Raw genomic sequence first — 11,819 nt, 5'->3', positions numbered from 1 at the left:
TGGAGATTTATACATATACTTCTCATTACTGCTCGAGAAATCTGAAATTTGACAGAACACTGGCACAAATTAATGATAAAAGGCAATTTTACATTGGCAGAGTGTTAGATTGGATTAATTAAATAAGTTAGTTTTGAGTTCTAATTTTTCAAATAATTAGAGAAATAGAAAAGAAAAATCTAACGGATTGAGGACATAAAAATAATCAAAGCACATGGAGATAGAAGGAATATTTTTACATAGGTCAACTAAAATTTGAATTTGTTATTAAATGATTTCTAATAATTATTCAAGAATTATATATTTATGTCAATGATTTTTAAAATGAATATCTCATTTTTTTATTTTACTTTTGGGTTTTTTTTGGAGGGGGAAGGCAGGGCAATTGGGATCAAGCGACTTGCCCAAGGTCACACACCTAGTAAGTGAGTCAAGTGTCTGAGGCCGGATTTGAACTCAGGTCCTCCTGACTCCAGGGCCAGTGTTTTACTCATTGTGCCACCTATCTATTTAACTTTCAAATATAAGTTTTATCCTTGTGCTTTATTTAATAAATGATATTTCTACAGCAATTTAACTTGTTAAAACATTTTCTGTACATATTCACATTTCTTTCTTATGACATCTGAATGCAGTAAATTCTAAAGCTATAGTCATAATATCTATTTTACTCATGAGAAGATAGAAGCTAAGATAGGTTAAATGACTTGACCAGGGTCAAAAAGCTAGTAAATTAAGTAAAATTTGAACTTAGTACTTTATGACTCCAATTTTTGACTGTATCCATTGTACTTTGACACCTCTAATATAACATTTATCAGCCATCTAATTTCAAATAGGAATTGAGGTTACTTACAAAAGAAACTTACACATACACATACACAGGAAAAAGGTTTAAACTAAGTATAATTGCTTTACAATCTACAAAAGGCCTTCTCTAAAGTGTCATTATAAAATGGAAGCAATCCTAGTTTACTGAAAACTTTGTCAGTGAACTATAAAATCTGGTAAGTCTTTTGAGGTTGAGAGGAGGTACTTGATGAGAAAAACATCAAGTATAAAAGTTGTCTTCACTTTGGTTTGTAAGATGGTTAGCTATCACAAGATGAAGTTTGTTTAGCCATAATAATTCATGATACCAAAATGGGTGTGAACCTACAGTGGTAGAAGAGACGTCCTGTGCTATTTCTCTTTTCAGTGTTTATCATGCACAATAATAGAATTTGAAAGTTGGAATAGACTTTGCTATCCATTTAACCCAACCCCAAAAGAAAACTGTCCACATGAAAATATCCTCAAAAGCTACACATAAAATTTCCAAAGTGAGATAACTTACCACTTCTTGAGGCAGAACATTTCATCTTGATGCAAATCTAATTATTAGGAAGTTGTGTTGTGTTGTGGTACGATGTCCCCTTACAGCCATTGCAATTTACAAACATTAACTACCACCCTTGGGCCAATTAGAATAATCCTGATGCCTATTCTACACAAGTCTTTCAAATATTTTCAAAAACTAAGCATAACTGATTACAACACGACAAAAATCCCACTCTGAAGAATTATAATGGGGTGGAATAATAGTGAATAGTCATGGCCAAAGGTTTCCTAATAATCTTGGACTGAGAGACTATTGTTTTCATGAAAAAAGCTAACATTACATTTTAAAATGATTTATTCATAAAACTTCTGGGAGCCAAGATGTCAGAGTAAGCAGTAAATCCCTGTAACTCCCATATTCACTTCCAAACAACCAAAAATAAAATCTCAAAACAAATCCTGGAACAGAAGAATCAGCAAAAAGATGGGGTGAAACAATATTTTAGCCCAAAAAACTTGGAAGATCAGCAAGATCAGCTCTGGTAATAGGGAGCTCATTCCAGGACAGGAGGTATCTCAGCAAGCCAGCAGCAAGCCCCACCTCAGCAAACCAGTGGGACAACCCAAGGCCCATTGTGGTAGAGCAGGCAAACACCAACACCAGGACCTCTCACATGCCCTAGCACAGCCAGGGAACTGGCAGACTCCAGTTCCAACACCCCTTACTGTGCTTCAGCTCTTCCCTCTGCCCTATCTTACTCACCCTTCCTGGGGTCTTCAGAATCCCACGACGAGCCCCCAAATTGTGAGAAACGTAGTTTTGGCGATCATTGGACTTCCTAGGCAGGGCCAAAGTCCTGAAGAAGAACCCTGTGATAATCCCTAGGGAAGGCTGTACAGACCACAGGACTCCCAGAGGAAGACCAAGTGGTAGCCATCCCTTAATCTGTGGGGATCACAGGGCCTCCTAGGGGTCAGACCCTAAGGAAGACCCAAGTGATGGCCCCTTAGGATGGCAGTAAGATCACAAGGCTCCTGAGACAGGGCCGGAAGTCCCATGTGATGTCCCCTTAAGAAGGCCGTGCAGACCACAGGGTTCCCCAAGGGAATCCAGAGTGGTAGCCCTCTTAACACCACAGTGGGGATCACAGGACACCCCAAGACAAGATCCAGGAGTAAGCCTGGCGAGCTTCCGCTGCCTGTTGCTTCCCTTCACTTGACCTTAGGAAAATCCATGTGATTTGCCCATTCACACTCAAAGAATTCAGGACCAGAGTGGGCAGAGGAAGGCATTTTATTACGCTCCCCGGGAGAGCGGGTGTAGTGCTTGTGGGAACACTCACCAAAAATAGACCTAATTAAAAGAGATAAGAATGGAAACTATATCTTGCTAAAAGGTACCATAGATAATGAAGCAATATCAATACCAAACACAGATGCAACAATTGGTATAGCATCCAAATTCTTAAAGGAGAAGTTAAATGAATTACAGGAAGAAATAGACAATAAAACTATGCTATTGGGGCCTTCAACTGTATCCTCTCAGAACTTGATAAATCCAACAAAAAAAGAAAGAAATTAAGAAGGTAAACAGAATATTAGAAAAATTAGATACGACAGAACTTCGGCATGATTTTGATATAAAGTGTGACACCATAAGCAAATTAGAAGAGCAGGGAATAGTCTACCTGTCAGATTTATGGGGAGGGGAAGAATTAATGACCAAACAAGAGACAGAGAACATTACAAAATGTAAAAGATAATTTAAATTATATTAAATTAAAAAGAAAAAGTTTTGTTACAAACACAACCAATGCAACCAAGATTAGGGGAAAAGCAAAAAGCTAATAAATGATCTTTACAGCAAGTGTCTCTGAAAAAGGCCTCAACTCTAAAAAATATAGAGAACTGTGTCAAATTTACAAGGATTCAAGCCATTCCCCATTTGATAAATCGTTAAAGGATGTGAATAGGCAATTTTCAGAGGAAGAAATCAGAGTTATCTAGAGTCGCTTTTGATTGGAGAAATGAAAATTGAAATGGCTTTGAGGTTCCACCTCACACCTACTGGATTGGCTGTAGTGACAAAAAGGGAAAATGATAAATGCTAGAGGGGGTATGAGAAAATTGGGACTGTGGTGCACTGTTGGTAAGTTGTGAACTGATCCAGCTATTCTGGAGAACAACTTAGAGCTATGCTCAAAGGGCGAACAAACTTTGCATGCCCTTTGATCCAGCAATATCACTGCTAGTGCTATATCCCAAAGAGATCATAAAAATGGGGAAAGGACCTACATGTACAGGAATATTTATAGCAGCTCTTTTCATGGTGGCAAAATATTGGAAATATTCCCCATCAGTTGGTGAATAGCTGAGGAAGCTGTGGTGTATGAATGTAATGGAATACTACTGTGCAATAAGAAATGATAAACAGGCAGATTTAAAAAAACACTTGGTAAGACTTGTATGAACTGATGCAGGATGAGATTAGCAGATTCAGCATAACAGTATACACAGAATCAGCAACATTATGTGACAATCAACTATGAATGACTCAGCTCTTCTCAACAATACAGTGATCCAAGACAAGTACAAAGAACTCATAAAGGAAAATGCTACTCATATCCAGACAAAGAACTGATGGACTCTGGATACAGAGTGAAGAATTTTCTTGTCACTTATTCTTTTTTTTTCTTTTGATCTCTTTCGTCTTTCACAACTCTAATATGGAAATAGTTTTACATGATAGCACATGAATAAACTATATCAAACTGCCTACCACTTTTTAGAAGAGGAGAGGGGTAGGACGGAGAAAAATTAGAAACTCAAAATCTTATAAAAATGAATTCTAAAAATTTCCTTAATATGTAAATTGGGAAAAATACTATTAAAAATGATTTATTCAGAAACCCTAGGCAGAAGGGTATATTAATTGTTGGGGAAATGTTATTGAGAGTTTGTTTGTGGTAGAATTTACATTAACATGTAGAACCATATATTTACCAATTTGTTTTTATGTATCTCAAGACTACCCACTACAGAGAACTATTCTTGGGAAGATATATAAGTTTAGGTAATCTTCAATTACTTGCCAATGGATACCATTATAGAAACCCTGACTCTAAAATGCAGTATTCTGTAGACTAGACCACTGCAGTTTCAGTCAGGGAAACCTGGGTTTTAATCATGCCTCAGATAATCATTTATTAGATGTGCTACCTTGGGCATATCATTTATCTCTAAACCTTAATTTCCTCATCTATAAAATGGGTAGCATAACAATCTCACCTACTTCACAGGGCTGTTGTTAGGACTAAATGAAATAATATATGTAAAGTCCTTTGCAAACCTTAAAGTGCTTTATGATTTTATCAATACTTTCAAATTGTGGTGCTGGAGAAGACTTTTGAGAGTCTCTTGGACAGCAAGGAGATCAAATCAGTCAATACTTAAAAAAATTCAGTCTATTCATTGGAAGGTCAAATACTTAAGCTGAAATACTTTGTCCACATAATGAGAAAGTTGGGGCTCATTGGAAAGACCCTGATGTTGGGAAAGATTGAAGGCAAAAGGAAAAGAGAATAACAGAGGATGAGATGGATAGATGGTATTATGGAAACAATGAAAATGAATTTAGGCAGGCTTTGAGAGATAGTGGAGGACAGAAGGGTCTGGTGTGCTATAGTCTATGAGGTCATGAAGAGTTGGACATGACTGACTGAGTGAACAATAACAACTTCCTGACTCTTAAGTCTAGAATCCTACCCATTATATCATGCTGCCTTTCTGAAAAAATGATAAGGTGACACAATGGATGTCCATATTAGCCTCTGGCAACTACTCTTAGTTTTCCTATGGAGCCTGGATGGTGAAAGAATCAACCTTTTTTAAGCAATTCTTTTTCTTTTCTTTTTTTTTTTTAAATTGAATGACGTAGAAGATCCATGGAAACATTTTTTCCCCTTGCTTTGCTTGGCCTGGAAATATATAGTTCTTAGGTTATACACGTATATAAACTTTCACTTTGGTGCATGAACACCAAGCACATGAATCATTTACAAAAGAAGACAAAGATCAAAGGTCACTAGTTCAGAAAGTCAAGAATCTGGGTGAAGAGATTGAGCCATACAGATTTTACAAATGGTTGCTCAAATGCTTCATCATTGGCCGTTCAACCTGAAATGGTGACAAGCTGAACTGATTAATGTGCTTGCCACAATGTCACCTCTTGGGCAACATTGAATAAAAGGAAGGACTTAGGACCTTGCAGAAATCAATAGCCATATTTTCATTAGGATCGGTCCTAGGTCACTACTCTGGCCTTTAAGTGGTACCCACATATGGTATTCTGGATCATCTTCTGGATCCTGAGAAGGCATTTGTGGCAATCTGCTTAGTCCCTTTTTGTAGTACTTCTTTGCTCTGCTTTCTGCTATTGACTCTGAAGACTTCTCTTGGACCAAGGCCATTTCCTTACCCTCTGAGCATCCTTTATTCTGCCCTTGTTAACTAGGCTGACTTGAAGGCCCTGTTTCATGTCTGGTGTCCATCAGTTTGTTTTGACTTGAAAGACCTGGAATTGGACAAGTTTCTTGCCTCCCTTCTTTTTGACTATGATCTATTGATCCTTCTTTGCACTCTTCTTCTACCTCCTCCTCTTCTTCAGGCTAATCCTTCAATCTTATTAAACTTGGAGGGAGTGATGGAAACAATTTGCAATTTCACTGCTCTTCCAGGTTTTAATGTAAATTTGCTTCCTCCTTTCATGGCACCGAAAAGAGCCAATATTAGCTTTTTAGTCTTGTTCTCTAAATTTTCAGTCTGATTTTCAGTCTTTTTAAGTTCTAGCATCTCTGTTGATTTCACAAGTTTAATCAGCCCTTTGAGTCTCTGCTATTCTTTCCTCAGCTCAAAGGTTCTTAAATGAAGTTCCCCCCCTCCCCAGACACACCATGTAATGTGTTCCCACATTTGATTTCTGTCATAAAGCATCCAAAGAATCCTGAGGTGTAGACTCTGGCAACTTTCAACTCTGAAATCTCAGCAAATTCTTCCTTTGAATTATTTAACTTCCCAATCAGTCAATCATAGGTCTCTAGCTTATCATCACTTTCCAGCTTTTTTCATCCTGCTAAGATGCTTCTGCTCAACCAAGTCCATTGATCAAGGAAGGTGTCATCATCACTGTCATAATAATCTTCTTCTACCCAGTCCTTAGCTTTCCTTTTTTGAGATACTGTCTCCTGATATAGCAAACCCAAGGATTCAAAAATCTGACAGGCTTCCAGGGAACACTGGATCATTGCTTAATTTTTTTTTAGTAAGTGAATGGCCTCAGCCACCATTTGTTTTCCTAGTGAATCATCCACAGGCAAGCTATCTCTGCAAAGCCAAGTGCTATGTCCCTCTTCATCATATTAATATTCTAATTCTTCTCCTGCAAAAAACCCTTTCAGGGCTTTTTGGGGGATTCTTTATAGAAAATGTTTCACATTTCTGGTGAAACTGTTCTCCCATTCCCCAAGTACATCCCATATGAACACCATGACTACTAGTACTTCTGTTGTCTTCTGTAGCATTTGTCTCCTCTTCTTCATCTGAGTCTTCACCTAAAGTCTTGTTCTCTAATTTTATCTCCTGCTGCTTGTGCAAAGCTTTCAAATGGGTAAGTTAGCTGGATTCTGCTTCTTTATCGTCTTCTGGTCCCTGAAGGGTAAGAACTGAGAACGTGGACCCCAAGGATTCAGCTGCTGTTACAGGTGACGCTCGACCTTGTTCAGCAAGGTGGGATTCCGATCGTATTGGCAGAAGCTGGAACCCCACCCATGGTAGTGCTGCAGCACTTCTTGGAAGTAGGACAAGGAAGGGTGCGCCAAGCTCAGGCAACTGGGAAGGTGCCGGAACTAGCAGCAGCTCCGGCCCTCCAGGCTGTGGCTGCCAGGCTTGGTCCTGCCCTTAAGCTTCTCCAGGCTGTAGGGGACGGGGTGTGGGTGCGGTTGCACAGAGGCTTCTTATACTGGGAAGCCTTCTGCCCAGAGATGCTACAGGCACAGGAACAGCCGTAGTTTCTTCTCCGGCGCGTCCTCCAGGTCAGTACTCCTCCTAGACTGTCTAAGGCAACCTGATCTTCGTGGCGTCGAGCCAGCAGCGGCTCCTTCCCTTCCTCTTCCGACTTCCGCTCTCGGGGCGGAGCATGCCCAGGGAATGATCCTAGAGCATGGTGCCAGGGCGCCCGGGAAGGCTTATTGCAACTGGGTGGCGTATTTACAGGTTGTAATGCATAGTGAGGACTTCCTGCGTCCTCCTCTGAGTTGAGGAGGGGAGCTTCTGTCCAAGAATGAGTGCGGGGGTGGGGGTGGGGAGGGGTGTTGCGAGGGTGGGAGGGAGGGGGCGTTTGCTCTCTCTCTCTTGCCCCTAGAGCCGTTTCTCCAGAAGCTCCTTTCCTCATGGGTGTCTCGGCGGGCTCCAGGGTCCAGCTGAGGCCAGTCAGTCCTTGCTGCCCATGAACTTCTGACAAGTTTCTAGATGAACGAAAATAGTAGGTGCTCAGTAATGCTTGTTGAATTGTTACCAAAAATAAATGTAGTATTAGAAAAGGGAGAGTTTTGTAGGGACACACGGATAGGGATAGTAGAATAGTGTATCAAACATTTCATTCAATACAATGGATTTCTCCAAACATCTAAAGATCCATTATTTTAAATAGTAAGTTAATGTAATATGATGTTAAAGCAATTAATAATAGTGATGAGGGATGATGTTAATAATAATGATACCTAACATTTATCTAAGATTTGCAAAGTGCTTTGCATTTATTATCTTCAAGCCTGTATCGTATAATTGAAAGACAACTAAGAATCAAAAGACCTGGGTTTTAATTGTCCTTGTTCTATCACTTATTGGTTGTGTGATGGAACAAATTGCTTAGAAATTCTGAGTCTTAGTTTCCATTATCCTTAAAATGAAGGGATGCTGCCAGATGAACACCATTGATTATGCTAGTAAAAAATTCTATGATTGTGTACAGGAAATTTTCACATATTTTTTTTTACACTTACACAAATTAATTCAAATTATTCACTGGAACATCAAGTATAAAAGTCAATCACATAAATGTCAGAAGTTGGGTAGAGTATTTCATCATGAATCCTATTGAAAAAAATGGTTACTGTGCTGTTCAGAGTTTTTAAATGTTTCAAAGTTGATTGTCTTTACAATATTGTCATTGGATAAATTTTTCTCTTGCTCTATTTACTTCATTCTGCAGTGATTCATACAAGTCTTCCTTGGCTTCTATGAAAAAGTTCCTTTTGTGATTCCTTATATTACAATATTTTTCTATCACCTTTGTATCCCATAACATGTTCAGCCGTTCCACAAATGATGGGAATCTCCTCAGTTTCCAACTCTTTGCGACCACAAAAAGAGCTGCTAGCAATGTTTTTGTACATATGGGTTATTTCTCTTTCTTTGATCTCTTTGCACCTAGTAGTAATTTTCTCAGCATTATTTCAAATTGCTTTCAAGAAGGGCTGGTCCAAGTTGTAGCTCCATCAACAGCAGGGGCCATCTCCAGTCTTCCTGATCTCTATCTTGTCACTAGACTCAAATGGCTCCTCAGGAGAAAGTGGGGTTGGTGATCTTGTATAGCCCTCCCTCACTTAAATCACATTCAATTGCAAGTCATGGCATCATCTTCCTCATGACATGTTCCTCTTCCAGAATAAAGGATAAACAATGAACAATTTCCCTTTTCTGTCATGTTAGCCAATCTGAGGTAGTGCGACATGTTACTTCAAAGTTGTTTTCATTTCTCTAAACAATAGTGATTTAGTTTTTGCATTATTACTGATCACTTTGATTTCTTCATTGAAAACTCCTGTTTATATTCCATTAACAATAATGGGAATCTTATTCATCTTTTTATGTGTGTCACTAATTAGAAGACAAGGCATTTGGCTACCATGAGAATGCTATAGTTAATCCTGCTGTTTACCAGCACTTTAATTCAGAGTACTGGGCAGAAATCACATTGCATCAACATCTGCCATGTATTTTTTGTTGTATCATTAAAAGAAGAGGCAGGAAAGAATTTAATGATTAGAGTTCTTTCCTCTGAAATAATGCCATTTATTTGTGGTCTTACATATAGAATTACAGTACTATTTTCTGAGATGAGCAGAGAGAATGAGCTTATGAAGTAACTTATCAGCTTTATTTCCTATTAATTATGCTCACCTAAGTTGTCTTCCACAGTGGCACCTAACATCTACCTTTGGCAATAGCAAATGGACATTGGTTTCATCTGTGGTGAATTTGTTGATTATAAGGTTTATCGAATAAATCAGTGCCCTGGACCCTTAGGGTGAAGTATCCTTAAACTCTTGCCTGCTTGTGGATTTTCCTATCATTTCTACTTGAACAAGGGTTATTCAGGTGAACAGAACTACAAAGTATTAGAAGGATCTGTGCATAAATATGCTTAGTTAAGTAGCAACAAACATTTTGTTTGGTGTTATTATAAAAATTGTATTCATGTTTTAATTTTATGAAATAGTACAAAGTCCTATACTTAGGGATCTTTTGACAACTGTCCTAACACCTTATACAAGAGTGCTTGGATCAAAGCTGCCTTTGAAACTTTACTATAAATCTTAAAATGTTTTTCATCATTAGCTACTTTTCTGAATTCTCTAAAAGTTATTGACTTTTAAATTACTGTATAATTTGATCCTGATTGAAATTATGATTTCTGAAGAAAATTAAACTATAATTTGTTATAAATAGATTGAGGTCTCAATCCACCTTTAAGAAAAAAAATCAGTAACTCGAATGACAGAAATGATCATTTTTCTTTTTTGCTTTAGTCAGGTATGACATTGTGTCATGCAGAGTGGAAAAATACACTTTAATTCTATTTTAGAACTATATATGGATGAAGTTAATAGAGCACAGTCACACAACAATACATAAAAAATATGTTCAAAAAGAGAAAGGCAGCTTCCAAAGATAACAAGACAAGAGAAATGCTAATTTTATAGCCACAAATATTCAATTTTGTATCTGAGGTTTCATATAGTTTCAAATGGTTTTCTTAAAAATATCATTTATTCCCCCACTTCCCAGACCCAACATACTAATGAAATCAGCATCCTGAAATACCAGTCCTATAATTTAGAGATCTAATATCTCTAGAGTGTTGAACTTTTGAGAATTAAACCAGCTATATCCTACTTAGGAAAGACAGTGTTGTATATTGAATAGAGTGCTGACTTTGAAATCAAGAAAACTAGACTTGATAGCTTGTTATCTTATGAACTTTGTGACCACTGCCCAGTTACTTAATTTCTCAGTACCTCAAGCAACTGAGACTTCATCTGTGGAATTTCCAGACTGACAGTTCCCTATACTAATTAAATCACATTTGAAAATGTACACATGCAACACCACACATCTGAGTCAAACACACAGATAAAAGCTAAGGGGATATAAGCATCCTGAAGAAAGAAACAGCAACAAACTTTGAGTTCATCAAGTTCAGTTTGCCCATTTTAGCAAAGAAAATGGGGCCAAATACTATTAAATGACTTACTGTGGGTCACAAAGAGACTTAGTGGCTAGAATTTTGTTTTACTGATCCTTAGAATGAGCTCTTTTCAGCACACCACAAATTCTACAATTACTGTGATGAAAACTTGATATTATTTGCATTAGAGCATTTGCGTTCAGAAAAATCAGAGCACACTCTAGATTATGCAGTCACAATGTTTTTTTTTGTTTCATTAAATTAAAAAAAATGTTTCTCCATAAGCATATTTCTCAGACAGATTTCTCTAGTTATAAGGTTGTAAATCATTAACAGATAAAAATCCTAAAGTTCCTGGTGGTAGGACAGTGGATTTTATTGTAAGTTTTTATCACAACTTTTGTTTAGTTAATTCAAAATAATTAGCCAAGTTAAGTCACAGAGAATAATCTACTAATATCCTCCTTGCCTCCAAGAAAAAAGAATAAATGTTTGCTTATCTTTACTTTTAAACAAATCAAAATAACTAGCATCCCCCTACTTAATGAAATGTAATGCAAAGCTAATAATAAAGGAAATATGGGGAAATAAATTTGATATTTCCATTGACTTCGAAAAAATGGAGATGGTGATAACATTTCTATCGAGAAATGCACAATTCCCGAAATACTTCCACCACAACACCACTGTGTGGGAGGGTAGGCAAATAATGTTATTCTCAATTTACAAATGAGACCACTTGGGCTCAGGGAGTTTAAAAGACTTGTCCTTAATTACATGCCTAGTAAATCACAGGACCAACGACTCAAATGCAGTTCTGTTGGGTCTGAATCCAGTGTTGTTTTCACTATACTTTTCAATCTCTCAAACAGGAAATGTCTACCATGAGAAAAATTAGAATGTACCAGGAAACCAAGTAAAGAGAATAGAGTAAAGGGAGCATTCTAGCCAAATTCTTCCAATAATCCCCTCT

The 11,819-nt window shown here is 37.6% G+C and overlaps 1 pseudogene; it reads right to left on the bottom strand.

Moving 5' to 3' along the window:
- Positions 1 to 5,576: 5,576 nt before the first annotated feature.
- Positions 5,577 to 9,589, bottom strand: LOC118847174 (annotated as a pseudogene).
- Between the last annotated feature and the right edge of the window lie 2,230 nt (positions 9,590 to 11,819).

This window comes from Trichosurus vulpecula, chromosome 4 (genome assembly GCF_011100635.1).
Source record: "Trichosurus vulpecula isolate mTriVul1 chromosome 4, mTriVul1.pri, whole genome shotgun sequence".
NCBI lineage: Eukaryota > Metazoa > Chordata > Mammalia > Diprotodontia > Phalangeridae > Trichosurus > Trichosurus vulpecula.
This window is presented reverse-complemented; position numbering and strand designations above follow the sequence as displayed.